Source organism: Triturus cristatus, chromosome 8 (genome assembly GCF_964204655.1).
Source record: "Triturus cristatus chromosome 8, aTriCri1.1, whole genome shotgun sequence".
Lineage (NCBI taxonomy): Eukaryota > Metazoa > Chordata > Amphibia > Caudata > Salamandridae > Triturus > Triturus cristatus.
In genome coordinates this window covers 658,480,257-658,498,117 of record NC_140591.1, presented here as the reverse complement: position 1 = coordinate 658,498,117, position 17,861 = coordinate 658,480,257, and positions in this window count along the sequence as shown.

Below are 17,861 nucleotides of genomic sequence, written 5' to 3'. Positions count from 1 at the left end.
CACCTGAAGAAGGCTCTTGAGGCTCTGCAAAGGGCAGGCCTCACTATCAAGGCTACTAAGTGCCAGATAGGGCAGAGTAAGGTTGTGTATTTGGGCCACCTTGTAGGTGGAGGCCAAGTTCAACCACTGGAGAGTAAGATACAATCCATCAAGGACTGGTCCCCTCCAACCACCCAGACTCAAGTTCGAGCTTTCTTGGGCTTGACTGGGTACTACAGGAAGTTTGTTAAGAACTATGGGTCCATTGTGACTCCTCTTAATGATCTGACATCCAAGAAGATGCCCAAAAAGGTTCAGTGGACAGTAAGCTGTCAAAAGGCATTTGATGACCTGAAGGAGGCCATATGCTCTGCACCTATCCTGAAAAGTCCTGACTACTCCAAAGAGTTTATTGTCCAAACAGATGCTTCTGAGTTGGGTGTGGGAGCTGTGCTGTCACAACTTAATGTAGATGGTCAAGACCAACCCATTGCTTTTATTAGCAGAAGGTTGACCCCCAGAGAGAAGAATTGGTCAGCTATTGAGAGGGAGGCCTTTGCTGTGGTGTGGGCCCTGAAGAAGCTGAGGCCATACTTGTTTGGCACTCACTTCAAGATTCAGACCGACCATAAGCCCCTCTTGTGGCTAAATCAGATGAAGGGTGAAAACCCCAAACTGCTTAGGTGGTCCATTTCCCTACAGGGGATGGACTTTACAGTGGAGCACCGGCCAGGTACTGACCATGGGAATGCAGATGGTCTCTCCAGGTACTTCCACTTAGGACATGAAGACGAGACTGGTCAAGGCTAGTTTAATGTCCCAGCGTTTGGGGGGGGTTGTGTAGGAGAGTAGGGTCTGCTATCCTATGGTCACCCCAAATTTTTGCTTTTTGCTTCACTGGTTTTTGACATATTGAGGCTGTGGGCCTGCCAATCAGACCCCCAGCCTGCTGTTCTCTCTACTAAATTTACACTATGCACCCTAGGTGCATAACCAATTGGAAGTGGATCACCCTGTGAGCCCCTGTACCAGTGTACACTAGGTACCCAGGGCATTGGTGTACCCAAGGCCTGCCAGGGGCTGAAGCATGTATTATGCCACCCCAGGCTTGGCCTAACAAATCTGACACAACTGGCTGATCACTCAGCTGGGGTAAGTTGGTGTAACCACATCTTACTTAGGTGTAGTATACCTATACCTAACCTTAAATGGGACACCTGTTAACCTATAAGTCACTCCTATGGCAGGCCTTAACAATCCTGAAGGCAGAGTGCTTGGTTCCATGTGAGATGGTGCTCTGGCATGAGCTGAGCCTGTCTGCAGTGGTCGGAACAACTTCTTTCTACTGTTTCCAGATATCGTCATACCATATACTCTTAAGTGCATTATGAACCTCGCGGTTAAAAGCTAACTCTGGTTTGGCTTTATCAAAACATGTCGAGTAAGGTGTCATACGAATTGGAATACTAACCCCTCGCCAATTCTGGCGACGGGGTTAGCATTCCACCCTTCTAGAGGGACACGACATGTACAGTACCTGAAACCCGGGTAAAATCAGACATAGCCTCAGCTCCACAAAATGGATGCTGCCACCACAGACACAAGTCTGCCCTCCTGCTGCTGGGAGTCCTTCCAGCTTGGGAGGTGTGGACAAAGGGTTTCCTGCCAGGGGAGGTGCGTGCACCACCCCAGACAGGATTTTGTGTATTGGTCAGGTAGGGCTTGAAAGGAACCAGACATGCCTGAGGCTCATAAGGAGCCTCGGTGCATATGCCAGTTCAAACCGGTCCTGGGGCACACCAGTCCCGGGCCTGGGGCGAGCTGGACAAAGGATTGGGGGTGTAACCACCCCCCTTCCTGGTCCCACCCATAGGGAGGGACCTAGCAGGTAGTCCGGCCCCTAGAATCCGCTTAAAGGTAGGAGCTGTGTCCTAAGACTTCAGACATCCTGGAATCAACTTGAAACTAAGAAGAAGACGGGAACTTCGACATTCTGCTGCACAGAAGACTGAAGGAAATCTCCCCTGTGGTCAGGGAGTGACCACCTTGCTAACGCAAGCACCATCCAGCGAATCAACGTCTGCTTTGCCGCCGCCTCCCGCCGGAGCCCGAGCCCAGAGACTGACAAGACCTGGACCTCCAGACCTCTCACCGCCCGATCCACAGTCCCTGAAAAGAGGAGACGCGTGGAGGCACCGAGACATGTGAAGCCAGCCATCTTGGAACGACTATGACAAGCTGACAAGTGCAACAACCAAGGCTCCCTCCAAGTTGTGCTTTGGGATCTGAGAAGCCCAACACCCGAGCAGTATCTGCACCAAAGGTGAGCCCTCCAGCATCTCCACGATCTGCGTGGGGCCCTTCTGCATTTTGCCACTCGACGCGCCTAACCGGTTGCTGGGCCGCTGGCTAGGGGCCATCTTGGCAACGAACTACATGAAATACACCGCTGGTCTAGTTGCTCCAGACTGGCCCTTGCTCCCCTCCAAAGGAGCAGTCCCTCTGACCTTGCTGGTCAGAGCCATCAGCTTATTTCATCTCCTACAACAATTGCTTTTGCCAAGGCTTGTTTGCTTCGATCAAGTCGCCGACACCGCCGCCAGCGAGAGCCTGCATGGGACAGCTCGTGAGCCGACTCCTGGACGTCGTCAACCTTCAGGGACCACGTGGCTGCAGAGACAAGCTCCACCTTCCTTCCTGTTTGCACCCGACATCGCCTGGTACCCACCTGGTGCCACGCTGGTCACTGGTTAGTGACTGTGAACACTGTCCCCTCTGCTTACAGGTCTTCAACATCTCCGATCCACTCTTGGATCCACCGCATCTCTCCCGGACCGACCGCCTGCAGCATCTTTGCCCCCAGGCTCCACGGAACAGATAGAAGAAACCCGACGCACTTCGACACCTATGCACCCGCTTCCTGTGGGTGAGGTAAAGCTGGCACTCCGGTGCCCACGTGTAGAGTATCATCTCTAGTGTCTATGTTTCCAATCTTAAGTTCCTAGTCCATCCGGAAGATCCTCTTTGCAGTAACTTTGTACTTTTTACGCACCCATTGAAACCTATGCGAGCTCGCGTGTGACTATTTGCTCTGCACACGCAACCCGTGGACCTCCTGGTCACTAACTGAAGTTAGCTCCTTGTAGGCCCAGCGATTCTAGAGGCCCTAGGCCTTTTCCCTTTTCTGTTTGTGGTACTTATACCACTATTTTAGTATATGGTTCGAGTGGCCACCAGGGCCTATCCATATAAAGTGCAACTTCTGTGTATTCTAACGTATTCTTGTTTAACGATTTGTGCTCCTGTGCTCATAAAGAGTCTAGGGGATACTTTGAGAAATAAATACATATATATTTTCAATATATATCTGTGTGGTGTCCTTTCATTGGTATAAAGGGGGGTTACATTTGGTAAAACAGCCTGCTTAACACGCTTCACGAGTTTAAAGACTGCTTAGCCTACGCTACCACTAGGGCAGCTAGTCCGAAAAGGTTGACTTACAACCACACCATAAGGGTTGCTTGGCATGGTACAAGGTGATCACTTTAACTAGTGAGCATCATATACCAGGCCAACTTCTCACACAGAGCCACTGTCTGTAAGCAAGGATGATTAATTCTGCCAACTACAAATGTCATTTCTATACGGGAGAATGATAGAACCTTAACACATTCTGCAAGCTCTTTAAGCTCAGAGCTAATCTATCGCACAAAATAAAAAAAACTAAAGAAACAACTAGACCTATCAATTGGAAATGAAATGAAATCCATCTAAAAAATGTAGGCATAGAGAGTTTGAATAGTGCTGGGACAAGTCACAACATTTGGCATACCATATTGATAGTAAAATACATTCTTGTTGCTTAAAGTCAGCTCAGAACAGTATTTTGAAGGCAAATATCCTGGTTTAAACCACGGAAGCAAGCACTTCCATTAGAGAACTGTTCCATGTCTACAAAGCAGTCAATAAATATTCACTCAAAGATCTCTGCAGTAACCTGATATCCTTCTTTTAAAATAATATTGACAACTTCAGAGCCACCATCGTCACTTCTTCTGCTCCCTTTGTCTCTAGCTGACCTCAAAACCAATATTCCACCATCCATCAGCAAGTTCTCTCCCAACGCGACATCAACAAGCTTTCAATGTCATTAATACATTAATTCTTACTTTCTGACAGCATAAACAAAAAAAGTTATCAGTCTGGATTTCTAAACCTAACTCCGATGATCACCAACCTTATCTACAGATATCTGTACTTGTCTGAAGTAACCCCGGGCGTAGTTCGCGAAGTAGCACTACGCGAAGCTACGCAAAGTGCACTTCGCACTATGCGAGCTACGCGTAGCACGTCGCGAACTGCGTAGTACCCTGTTTGCACTGTGCAAGATGTCGTTTTCAATGATTGCACAGTGCGGACAAGCAACCGGCACTGTGCAATCATTGAAAACGGCATCTTGCACAGTGCGAGCTGTAGTTTTCTGCTGCTCGAGTAGCCAGCAGAAACAAAAAAAATACTAATAGCACACCTCTCCTCAAGCAACAAAACAAGATATTGTCTAACTGCAGGCATACTGACCTTCACTTATGACTGTGACAGCACTGCTAGCTACTGACCTTGAGGACAATAGCTACTGAGTGTCTTCCATCCTTCATTTGTCCCAGACATGGGACAAAGGCTAGGCAAATAAACATCAGCAACAGGTACTCACCACCTGCATTGAAGAACAATTGCACATCCTTGAACAACTGGACACACTGTGGTTTATTCTTTTAGATATTACCTGTGATGTACATCAAAAACTGGTCCTCTCACTGGCTATTGTTCGATTAGCATTGACCTAGTATTCTACAATCTGAAAGCCAACGATGTTGTTAATAACAACAATGCTGATGACATACTTTATTACCTCATTTATTTCAAGGGAACTGGGCAACATACTAAAGCAGCAAACATAAGGAGGTGCAGCTCAGGATGCAAAAAAAGGTCTTTGTTTGAACAATCAGAAGGCAGTGGTCACATTCAGAGGCACATTATACCTCTCATTTCGAGTTGTCACTTGCCCGTACTTGATTAACCGACCCCCAATGAATATTCTGAAAGTGTGCAACTTGTTGTGTGAAGTTTAAAATTGAACTCATCTTCATCTCTCAACTAATACAGTCTTCTTCACCATGTTCAAGCCTTTGAGATTGCTTGCCGGTGCCTCCTCTCCACGGTCCCCCAAAAACATTGTCCAGATCTTTCCTGTTGTGACTTGCCTCCCAGACTGTTGTAGCAGCTTGTCTATTGGGCTGTGTACACTGGCCCTTTAAAAAGACAAATAACCAGACTGGTTGTCTCATAAGTACCATGGTGAAAAGGGAGTAACACCCCACTAAAAATTGTCAACTTTACATTTTATATAGGATATGTTGTCATTTCTGCATACCCTGTACGCAATTCTCTGGTTTCAGAAGAATTTGCACCTTTGTTGCACTCGTAGGTAAATAAATTGAAGAGAATGTGAACTTACCTCTAGGACAATGCCAGAAATATTTAGAATCTTTCAAATGTTTTACATTATTTGGGCAACTTTACAAATAAGGATATAAGCAATGGAACATCACTGACTAGTGTTACACAACTTGGACTGGAGACTGGTCTTGTTGACCTAAATCAATGACATGTATTCATATTTATTCACATTACACTTGCACGTTGTTTGTATTGAATTCAGCCTCACATCATCACATTACACTTGCACGTTGTTTGTATTGAATTCAGCCTCTCATCAGAACTATTTGAATCAGTATGATTTTGCACCAGTTCTATTTAAAGGAAGGTTTTCACCTGGTGCATGTGTTTCTCAGAAATGTTGGGATTTTCGATTAGCCATTGTACAAATAGACAGATGGTTTTATAAGCGCGTGTCTCAGAACGACTGAGAATGTTTTGAGTGATTACCATCACAAATAGGAGACCAAATTTTGCATCTTGCGTGTGACCTTATAATTCATATCAGAAATTCTCATAGTAATCTCAAATACATATTGAAGCTTGATTGGGTTTTAGCCATTCATCGGAATGATTACGAGAGGTGCTCGCTGCATTAATATCTCAAATCCAAAGTTTAAATCCATCGATTGCCACGGGAAACACAACATTCCTTGGTGATGTTGAATGATCATCGTTTCACTTTAACTCATCGCTTCCAATGATGTGATTTGTTTGGTCGAAGAGAAGAATATTAAAATAGACCACGTGCGTTTTTCTCTTCAAACCCCAACCCGGAAACTATTCCTCCTGTCATTATGTGTTTCCTACACTTTCTCTAAATTGCTTGCATGTTGTGCCCAATGCAAGAATTTCCGTTATCCTCTTCGCATAACTCCAGCTCACATTAAGTATGGTATTTTGACACAATGGAGGTTTATCTTGGAGAACGTAGCTATTATCCAAAGTAAATTTTAGTAATATCACTAATTTCGGTTACTAAAATTAATTGGACTTTTCGGGTAATTCACAGCAGTCATTCCACCTTGGGCTTTGTGACTTTTTCTCTCCATTTTCGGTCAGGGACCGCCATAAATTTGTTGAGAAGATGAACCTGAAACCTTTTTAGGGGCAGGACCAGCATCACATCGTACATAATAATGGCTGCGTGTGTAGGATAGTTATCTTTGCATACAAAGACACATTCTGCTGCTCACTAACCATGTTATTCATTTCGTTGTTCTCTTCCCCATGTGATGTTACTATATTGAAACATTCTCCTACCAATGTTTCTGAATAGATTTTCATACTTTATATGTGGCTAAATCTTCGTATATAATCTCATAAATCAGGGCCTCTTGTTATTTTTGAGAGCCTGATCATTTCTTCCTAGGAGTCATTGAGGCACCATCGCAGTCTCTTTTGTAAATGTGAGTCCTCTTGCAATGACATCTTCTGACACTATTTGAAACACCTGCCTTGGAGGTGATGGCACTCATCCTCACAATAAGTGCCAAAGGTGGTGGGGCAGAATGAGCAGCAAAGACAGAAGTAGTGAATTTAAAAAATCTCGGCGTAACATGTTTGGCCTCCAGTTACCAGCCTTTTACATTGTACAATGAAAAGGGTTTTCTTGTGTTTTTTACGCTCTACAGAGTGCAATGCGCCGACATGTGCTGAGGTGCTTGAAGGTGCATCCTGTGAAAGGACCCTGCCTCACCAATGACGCTGCTAACGTAGTGACGTCTGCATGTGGTTTTCTCCAGAGATGCACAGAGATGGCACATATTTACTGAATACTCCGGGGTTGTATCCCTCACACAATAATGTACAAGATATGATATCTCAGAATTTAACAAACTTTAAAGTGACAGAAGAAATGCTTAAAATAATCTCATCCACAGGTGATTGTTCAGGCTTTCCAGTGCATTTTTTTCACCCACTGTGTGACTCTAGAAGAGCACCTGCCATATGCACATCAATATTTGTCTGCTCCAGTGGCAACAGTGCAACAAGACATACCAGGCCACCCCCTTCAGACAGGGGCGCAAGCAACCCCAAACAGGCCTTGAACTATATGGGCCTCATCAGTGAGGTGCAGCTTGAGCCCACTGGCAAAGTAAACATTGGACCCATCTCTTACATACCCTTACCACTTAGAACACCTACTTCGGGAGACGCGCGAGCGCGCGATCCAAGATGGCCGCCGCGTGAAAGTCTACGCGCGTTTTCGGCCCGTTTTTGCCGATTTTAACGCCGATTCCAGTCAGTAAACTGCCCTGGAGGAGGTCGCTGTGATTATACAGCTCTTACCTGCACTGTGGAGCAAATTCAAGCTTTTCTACACGGCGGAAGTGGGTTTTTTCACTGCCTGGTTCCTGCTCCCTGCACAGCTTTCAGGTACAGCCAGGCTTTCAGTCAAGGGGGCGGAGCAAGCTTCTAGGAAAGGGCCTGGCTTGGGCCTAACCACTCCCCCAGCCCATTTTAGCTGCTGCACCAGTCATTCCTTGGTGTTTTCCACAGCTCTCATTTCCTCCTTCGTCATTTTGTGTCTGCATTTATATTTTTGACTCGTTTTACCTTAAAATGGAGAATAAGAGTTCTGTTAATAAAAGGAGGCAGCAAATTTCACCTCCTCCTGCTAAATCAAAGGTAGTGGAGTCTTCTGAACCTTCGCTGTCTTTAATATTGGAGGAAATTCAGGCACTTCGAGTCAATACAGATACCATTGCCTCTGAAGTAAAAAATGTGCGTAAAGATATGGCCAGCCTTTCAATGAAAATATCAGATAATTCCATCAAAATAAACGATAATAAGGTCAAACTTGACTCATTTACCCCACTGGTGGCAAAAATTTCTCCTATGTGCTCAACATTATTGGATTTGGAGAATCGTAACAGACAATATAATTTACGCATATTTAATCTTCCTGAAAATGTTGAGGGGGATAACTGTAGATTATATTTGGAGAATGTATTACCTGGTCTTCTACAAATTAAATTCTCCGAAAAGTTTGAAATTGATTTTTTTTTTTTATTTTTTTTATTTTTTATTGAAAATCTTGTGTCAGAGTTACAATTGATAATACCATAAGTTGGCACACAGAGAATAAAAATATAAATTGGCAAGCAGAAAGAAAAAATACAGAATAACATGAAGAAAATAATTTACGAAATACGGAAATCAACCATTACACAAAGTAAAGACTCCAAATTCTATTAAACTTCATAATCCCACCTATTCGCTGTGCATATCGCATTTCAGTCTTTCTAACATTCCTAATTTTTTGCAGCCAGGCACTAAAGAGAGGGAATTGAGCTGACTTCCAGTTCTGCAGGACTAATGACCTTGCAACTGCCATTGCAATAAATAATAGTTTAACCCTCTGTTCTGTCAAGCCAAGATCGGAATCGTATCCATACAATATTAATTTAACATTGTAAGTAATCAGAATCCCACAATACTTTTGCAAATATTCGAATATCTCATTCCAAAAAGGCATAATTTTAACACAGTTAGCTATAGTGTGGGACCAGTTTGCAGGAGTATATTGCTGGCATCTAAAACAGGTGGCGGTAGTGTTATGAAACATTTTAGCAATGGCAGCAGGAGTACGATACAGAAGCCATTTACTGAAAAATAGCATTCTTCTCCAATTAGATCCTCGAAGAACACTAAAATTCAGTTTATTCATAATTTTCCAAGTATTAATAGTAAGTACATGATTCTCCTGTTCTTGCCATTTTTTAATTGCTTTTTGGCTAAGATCATCCGCAGTATATTCTGCTAGAACACGTTTCCATACCCCTGGCTTCCTCGTCCTAGAAGTCGTAAACAAATCGTCCCATAGCTGATTGGAGGAACCAATGCTGATTGGTTCGACTTGTACCAACGTTTTAAAGATAGAAACATACGAACCAAGTAACATAAAGTTCCCAGGAATAATAAGCTGCATTTCTCCAGGTAACAGCCATGTCCCCTCCCTCAAGAAATCTAACAAAGAATGAAATCCCGAAAGTGCCCATTGTAGTACAGTGTCAACTCCAATTTTTATTCCCAAAAAAAGGAGAGCATTCCTTAAGGGGGTTCTAATATTAAATTGCGGGAGAGAGTATCTTTTGAGAAAGACATCCTGACGCTTAAAAAACCAAAGCATCGTCTTATAACGAGTAAGTTTCGGTAATTTAGAAATATGTAACGGAGAAGGAATCTGAGCCTCATGACAAATTCTATTAATAAAAAAATTAATAAACACAGTTGGGGTCTGCGTTCCAGATTTAAACCGCTCTAAATATTGGGCAAAATATGCGCTATAGTAATCTTTAATATTGGGTACGGCTAAACCTCCCAATTCTGTATCGGCGTAAAGAATCCGCATTGCGATCCTGGGACTTTTTTTTGCCCATATAAACCCTGTGAATAATGATTGTACTTTTAAGAAGAAACCACTGGGCAAAAAACAGGGAATGGCAGAAAATAAAAAATTAAATAACGGAAGAATAGACATTTTTATAAGTGCCACTCGCCCTAGGATGGAAAATGGCAACGATTCCCATCTATTGAATAAAGATTGAACCTTGCGTAGAAGAGGATCAAAATTTAACATAACTAAATCGGAAACCAAAGCAGAGTACATAACTCCTAAATACCTCTTCGGTCTAGGATTAATACAGCCGGATAAATCAGTGTGTAGCTCAACCTCACCCCCCCCACAAACTAATATTTCAGTTTTTTTTTTATTAATTCGATAACCACCCAGATGTTCGAATTCCTCAAAAAGCTGAAGAGCGGCAGTTTGAGATTGAATATCCGACTTAATCAGTAATAAAATATCGTCGGCATATAGTTTGATTTTTGCCATGGAGGGAATAGGAGGAGAGATATTTACGGATTCCCGAATAGCTGTGGCTAATGGTTCAATAAAAAATGCAAAAAGAATAGGGGACAAGGGGCAACCTTGCCTGGTGCCCCGTTGAACCGATACTTTACCAACCATAACTGAATTAATGATTATATTGGCTTTGGCACCCGTGTACAAATTTTGAATTAAACTAATGATCTGTGGAGGAATTCCAAAGTGGTTTAAAATAACAAATAAGGTTGTCCATACCACTAAATCAAAAGCTTTTTCCGCGTCTAATAATAAAATTAAAGCGGAAATTTTATTTGTCTGAAAATAATCTAAAGCCTCAGTAAGAAAATGTGTATTTGTAGCTAATTGTCTGCCTGCCACAAAGCCATTCTGATCCGGGTGAATAAGATCCTTGGCAATGTGATTAAAACGTATTGATAATAATTTAGTGAGGATCTTATAATCAGTGTTAAGTAATGTAATAGGCCTATATGAATTGGGATCTTTGGGATCTTTGCCTTTTTTAAGAAAACTCACAACTGTGCCCTCCCCAAAAGAATCTGGAACTTGCCCACCCATTAACATATAATTAACTAATTGTAGCAAAAAATCAGAAAAGGCGCAGAAGAAAACCTTAAAAAATTCAGCGGGGAGGCCATCCGGGCCACAGGCCTTACCAATTGGGAGGTTCTTTACCACTAATTCCAGCTCTGACTTTGAAAATAAACTCATCATAGCTCCACTGTCTGCCTGAGATAGAGAAGGCATATCATATCTTGCTAAGAAATTTAAGAGCCTAGAATGGTCTATTTCCTGATGATGGGTATATATCTGTTTATAATGAGAAAGCATTATAGTACCAATAGCATCAGACTGTGATGTGTCTAACAAAGTGATAGGAGACTTCAAAGTACGAATTGAATTTGCAGCGGCTTGCTCCTTAGCCTGCCACGCAAGGAGTTTGCCAGAAAAATTACTCTCCTCATAGCTCCTTTGAGATTGTATAAGGAATTGCTGTTCACTCTGTGTAGCAAAAAGCGTACTTAATTCACGTTTGGCCTCATTTAATTTTTTTTGCGCAAGACTAGAGAAATTAGATTGTCGAAGCCGAGTCAGGGAACAGATTCTTTGATAGAGTAAGGTCCTAGTATGTTTAATAGTACGCCATTCTTCTGCGTCTTTGGCGATAATAATACCACGAACAAAAGCTTTTAGTGAGTCCCAGATAATATGTAATGGGGCCGTGTGCGAATTACGAGCAATAAAGTCAACAATTTCTGATTTTAAAAAGGAAACCCAATTACTATCCTGTAGGTACATTTTATTAAATATCCATCTCTTGGGGGACTTAATTTCTTCCCCTACTTTAAACTCAATTACCAACATTGCGTGGTCTGAAAAGCCATTATGCAAAAATTTCTGATATGAAAATTTTAATGAACTAGAGGCCAAAAAAAAGTCAATACGAGAGGAGGATCTATGTCTTCCCGACCAATAAGTAAATTCTTGTTTATGAGGAAATTTTAATCGCCATGGGTCACACAGATCAAGTAATGCGGAGTTCTTCATAATGGACCTTAATGACTTTGGTTTAGATTGTTTCTTTAAGAGACCAGTGGAATCAAGTTTTATATCGATAAGGATATTAAAATCCCCGCCTATAACTATATCTCCTCTGACCATTAGTAGTGATTGGAATAACTCCTCATAGATGGGGGCACGATCTTCCACTGGGGCATAATAACTAACAAAGGTAATTGGCCTATTCCTGTTTTTAATTACACAAGTAGCCCAACACCACCGCCCTGCTCCTCCATCTTCAAACTGAATAATTTCTGCATCTAAATTACGATTAATAAACAGCGCGACTCCCCTTTGAGATTCTTGAGCACATGAGAACCCACGATATAAAGACCAATTTTTAAACATTGAAAAGGAGTTAATTTTATCCACAGAAATATGAGTTTCTTGCAGCATCACAACTGCTGGGCGCTCTGTTTTAATCCAGAGCTCGATAGTGCGCATTTTTTTTTTATTATTCAATCCATTGACATTGAAAGAGACAACTCTAACCCCTCCAATAGACATTAATTGTTAAGAATAACTTCTTGCCAACAAAATTTTTCATCGCGAACCACAAGAATTTCCATTTTCCATTTTTACCCCATCCCCCTCCACCCAAGTGCTCTTCCCTCTACCCAAGTGCTCCCCCCCCTAGACCTAGTCCCGTGGCCCTGTACTACCCCTGTATCTCCCTCCCACGCTGGCCACATGGCACTAACCCCTCTCATAAGAGCGCCTTGGTAGTGCGCCCCCATTCCCATGACCCCCGAGTTCCCACCTGCACCCCCCGCCCCCTAATTAAAGTATACGAGTACCCATCTGGACAAATCAAAACATATTCCAACTTTAGCCTAACCCTGAGCCAACTTATCAAGCATCTCCCGAGCCTCATCAACATCTGTAAACAAATAGAATTGGCCCTTGATCAAAACTTTTAACTTTGATTGCTGTGCAATCGATGCTTGAGCTCCTTTGTCCTTAAATAACTGAAGAATCTTTACAAAGTCCTTTCTCTGTCTAGCAGCAGCAGCCGACATATCGGAAAAAATCCGACACTTAGTGGTAGGATTAACATGAAATTGTCTTTGCTTAAAGGCCTGGGATAGGATTATTTCTTTAACCCGAACATCGGCAAAGTTGACAATGATAGTCAGAGGAAACGGAGAGTTAGGGAATGGACGAGCTGGAACTCGATGCGCCCTGGTAATTGTTAAGTCTCCCTTAAACTCAGGGATGACCTCTTGAGAAAAAAAAGAAGTGATCCATTTTGTCATGTCCGACCCCTCGATATTTTCAGGTACACCTACTATTCGAAGGTTTGACCTTCTATTATAATTCTCTAACTCATCCAATTTAGATTCGAAGACCTTTGAAAATTTAGAACCAGTGATGATCTCTTTCTGTGCGGTGATAAGATTGTCCTCCACCCTAGAAATTCTGGTCTCAGACTCTTGCAGGCGATTAGAAAATGAAGCCATAGAGTCTTCAATTTTGTCCAGACGCTTACAAATCACCTCCATTTCCATCTTTTGCATTTGCTTCATCTCTCTGATTTCTTGCAGGATTAAATTCAGCATGTCCTTAACTGAGATCTGAAAGTCCCCAGTAGTTTCAGTATCTATCCCCATAATCGGACTCTGAGACAAAGTCACCTCACTGGAAATAATCGAGGAAGTACTTGGACCAGCAGTTGAAACGAGATTTTCAACGGGAGGGATAACTATTGGAGAAGTAGAGAGGTTTGAGGGAGTTGGAACACCTGAAGATACTGCACGAGTACCAGCTGTATTATTAGGGTCGTATCTTGCTGCTTTTCGCTCAAACAACGGGAATTGTTTAGAAGCCTTGAAAGCAGAAATTGATGTGGCCTCTTTGGATAGCTGTGAATCGAATAAGGATTAAGGCTCTGAGTTATCTCAGGTAATTTAGCTTCTGAACCTAATAGAGCCACGGCTATTCCCCCCACTGGTGACTCAATTACCTCCATTGCCGCACTAACAGTGGATTTACAAGGACTCTGATGAATAACCTGGGACGGGCTGCCGCCTGAGAGACCGTCCTCACCTTCTCCGGAGCTCTCAGAATTTTCAAGAGAGGAGATTTCTCTCTCCGCGGCTGACCCAGCCCGCTTGGCTCTTTCGGAATTCTCTTTTAATTGTTGGCGTCGTATTTTGGCCTTGGCCTTGGCCGTCAATTGCTTACCCATTATTAAGACTGGTAATAGCGAAATAACTTTGCACCGGTGAATATGAGTAGGAGCAGTACGACAGTTACAGTAGAAGCGAAGTCCAGCCCATCAAAAAGTACTGAGACCGAAAATCTAACCCACACAGCGGCTGCAGTACAAGATATAAAAGTGCAGCAGCGGGGCAGACAACTCTAGCAGCATGGACTAACACCTCACTCTGTCCAACTATATTAGGATGGGCATAGAAAGTCAGTAATCGACCAATTGAATCACTGCTGCAAAAAACTCCCCATTTCCATTGCCAAGATCCATCAAAATGAAAACTGGGACTTGAAATTTTGACACACCTCGCACACTTTGACTGCTATCAGTGGCGAAAAAGTTTACACCAGTCTTCCAAAACAGGTATACAATGTAGCCAAGGACCAGCCGCAGCAGCGGAGGCAGCAGGAATCTCTTACCGAGTAAGTGAAGAATTACTGCAACAGTAGCTTTACTCCAAGAAGTGTGGACCTCGGCGTTTATTAGTAGAGGCAGATCACCGTGCTGACGTGAGGACAAACTGTGGAGCTTCGCAAAAAATCACCGAAGAGACAGCCTTGCAGCCTTGCGATGGAGAACTCAGCCCAGCAACTCAGCCCAGCACAGAACACCGCTGTGAATCACGTCTCTCCCAGTAGACCGGATGATGAAAACCAGCTACATTAGAGGATTCGGTCCAACAGCTTTGCCCCGATCCTGCACCAATTATCATTGTCCCGGTATCCCGCTGCTAATCTCTGAAGTGAACCTCCGAAGGAGCGCAAAGTCAAAGGGAAAACCGCATAATTGCAGCACGGAGCAGCAAACGCCAAGCGGCCGCCATCATCGACCGCGAGCTCGCAGGGGGGGAGGGGCAACAGCAGGGTTCTCAGGTGCTACGTGGAGGCGTGGAACTCCACCGTAGCGGCCCTGTCCAAGCTGAAATTGATAAAGCCCACAGGACTCCCTCACACAGGAATCCTCAACATACAAAACCGCGACAAATGATTTTCAAAGTTCTTCGACACCACCATTTGGTTTTAATCAGAAAAGCAGCTAGAGAAATCCCTTCTTTGATGGTTAATGGGAATAAAATATTTATTCATCAAGACTATGCCAAAGAAACTGTTTCAATTCGCAAAGAATTCACGGCTCTTCGCCCGCAACGTCGCAGTTTAGGCTATAAATATGGTCTTTTTGATCCATCGACGATGCGCATTTGGAAGGATAATTTTTCGAAATCTTTTCAACGTCCAGAAGATTTGAAGCATTTTTTGGATCAGCAGTCTCTGCACTCTATGGATACCAATGACTCTGCTACTAGATTTTTGCCAGTTATGTTTTTTCTTCTGACACAGTTATGAAGTTTCTCTTTATTGGGCTCCAGCGGTTTCGGTCATGCTTGTACAGCATGTGTGCGTTTCACATTTCACATTTATGTCTTCTGTTTGTCGTTTTTTCTATGTTTTTTCATTTTTTCCTTTCCTTCTTCTGTCTATGGAGCTACCTGTTTCTCATTTTCTTGATCCTCTTTTATCCTTCACTTCTTGTATTCCTTTCTCTTTTCTTCTGTTATGGCTAATATCCATGATATTAAAGTAATTTCATTAAATGTTAAAGGATTGTGCCATCCAGTTAAGTGTGCAAAAATTTTAGATTACCTTGGTTGTTGCAAAGCTGATGTTTGTTTTATACAAGAGACTCATATAGATGATAAAATTTTAGATTATATGCAGAAAAAATGGGTTGATGCTATTGTCTCTTCTCCTGCCAATGGTAAAAAAAATGGTGTAGCTATTCTCTTTGCAAAAAAATTACACTGTCAAATTTTGAGTAAATCATCTGATAAGGATGGTAGATATATACTCGTTCAAATTAAAGTTCATGACTCAGTTCTATATTTATTAAATGTTTATGGTCCTACCGCAGATGATCATATTTTTTGGTCTAATCTTACAACAGAGGTTCTAAAGATTGGTAATGTTCCTTTAATTGTCGGAGGTGATTTTAATGTTATCTTTGACCCCTTGTTAGATAGATCATCTCTTACCAAGTTTCGCCCTTCTAAGGTATATTTTGCTTTCAAATCATTTATTCAAACCACTAAATTAGTTGACATTTGGAGGTTACATTTTCCTACAGAAAAATGTTACACATTCTTTTCAAACCCTCATAATTCCCATTCTAGAATTGATTGTTTATTGGTTTCCAGGCACCTAATTGGTTCAATAACTGCTCCTCATATTGGTAACATTGATATTTCAGACCATGCGATGATTTCTTTGGTTTTGAACTTGGAGTCAACTTTTACTAAACAATCTAGATGGCGAATGAACACCGGTGTAATTTTGAATGAGTATAACAAGCCCAAGCTTTTAGCTGCTATTCAAGAATATTTTATACTTAATCCTGAAGGGTCTACTTCTATGATAACTAGATGGGATGCTTTCAAAGCTTATATTAGGGGCGTCACCATATCTATTATGGCCCATGAAAATAAAACCTTTCATGCTACTGTGAAAAACCTACAAAAACAAATTGCGAAATTTGAACGACTTTTTATTACATCCAACAATCCTCAATATAAATTTAAACTACAAAAATTGCGCTATGAATTTAATTCAATCCTCAGTAAAAGGGCAGGTATTCAAATTTCTAATGCTAAAGCTAGATTTAGTTTTAATGCCAATAGATCCGGTAAACTATTAGCTAATTATTTGCGCATAAAAAAAGATAAAACTCAAATCAACTCAATTCTTGGTCCTCATGGTAATATTGCTCTCTCTCACAATGAAATTGTTAATGAATTTATGAATTTCTACTCGGCATTATATAATAAACCAGATTTTCTGGAGGTTTCCTTATTGGACTCCTTTTTAAAATCATGTAAATTACCCAAGATTTCACAATCTAATCAAACTAGACTTGATGCTCCTATTACCAAAGATGAAATCCTATCAGCTATAAAATCTCTTAAAAAGAACAAATCTCCGGGTCCTGATGGGATCCCTGCGGAATTCTACAAAGAATTTCAGTTACACCTTTTACCATTTTTGCATCAACTTTTTACGTTTTTTGGATCCACTGGAACTACTTCTGGTTCTTTTACAGAAGCTTTAATTATAGTACTTCCAAAACCAGATAAAGATCCCACCAGAGTGTCTAATTATCGTCCCATATCTTTAATTAACCAAGACTGTAAATTATATGCTAAAATTCTTGCTACTAGATTGGGCCCCATATTAGATTCTATTATACACCCTGACCAATCTGGTTTTATGAAGAATAGATACTCTGCTAATAACACGAGAACTTTGCTACATATTATTGAACAAAGTCCCACGTTATCGATGCCATCTGGAATTTTAGCCTTAGATGCTGAAAAAGCATTCGATAAACTTCATTGGCAGTTTTTATTCCATACGTTGTCCTCATTTAATTTTGGAGATACCTTTATTCGTATGATTTCAGCTTTATATTCTGCCCCTACTGCTCGTCTACTTATTAATGGCCAAATTTCAACTCAATTTTCACTTTTTAAAGGTACAAGACAAGGTTGTCCTCTTTCTCCCCTCTTATTTTTAATTAGCATTGAACCTTTTCTTAACCTAATCAGAAATTGTGACCGTATCAAAGGAATCACTATTAAGGATGTTACTGTTAAAACCCTTGCCTATGCAGATGATGTGCTCTTATTTGTTAGTGACCCTATATCTTCTTTTCCCTCATTAATGGATATTATTACAAGGTATTCTGCAGTTTCTGGATACACTTTAAATACTA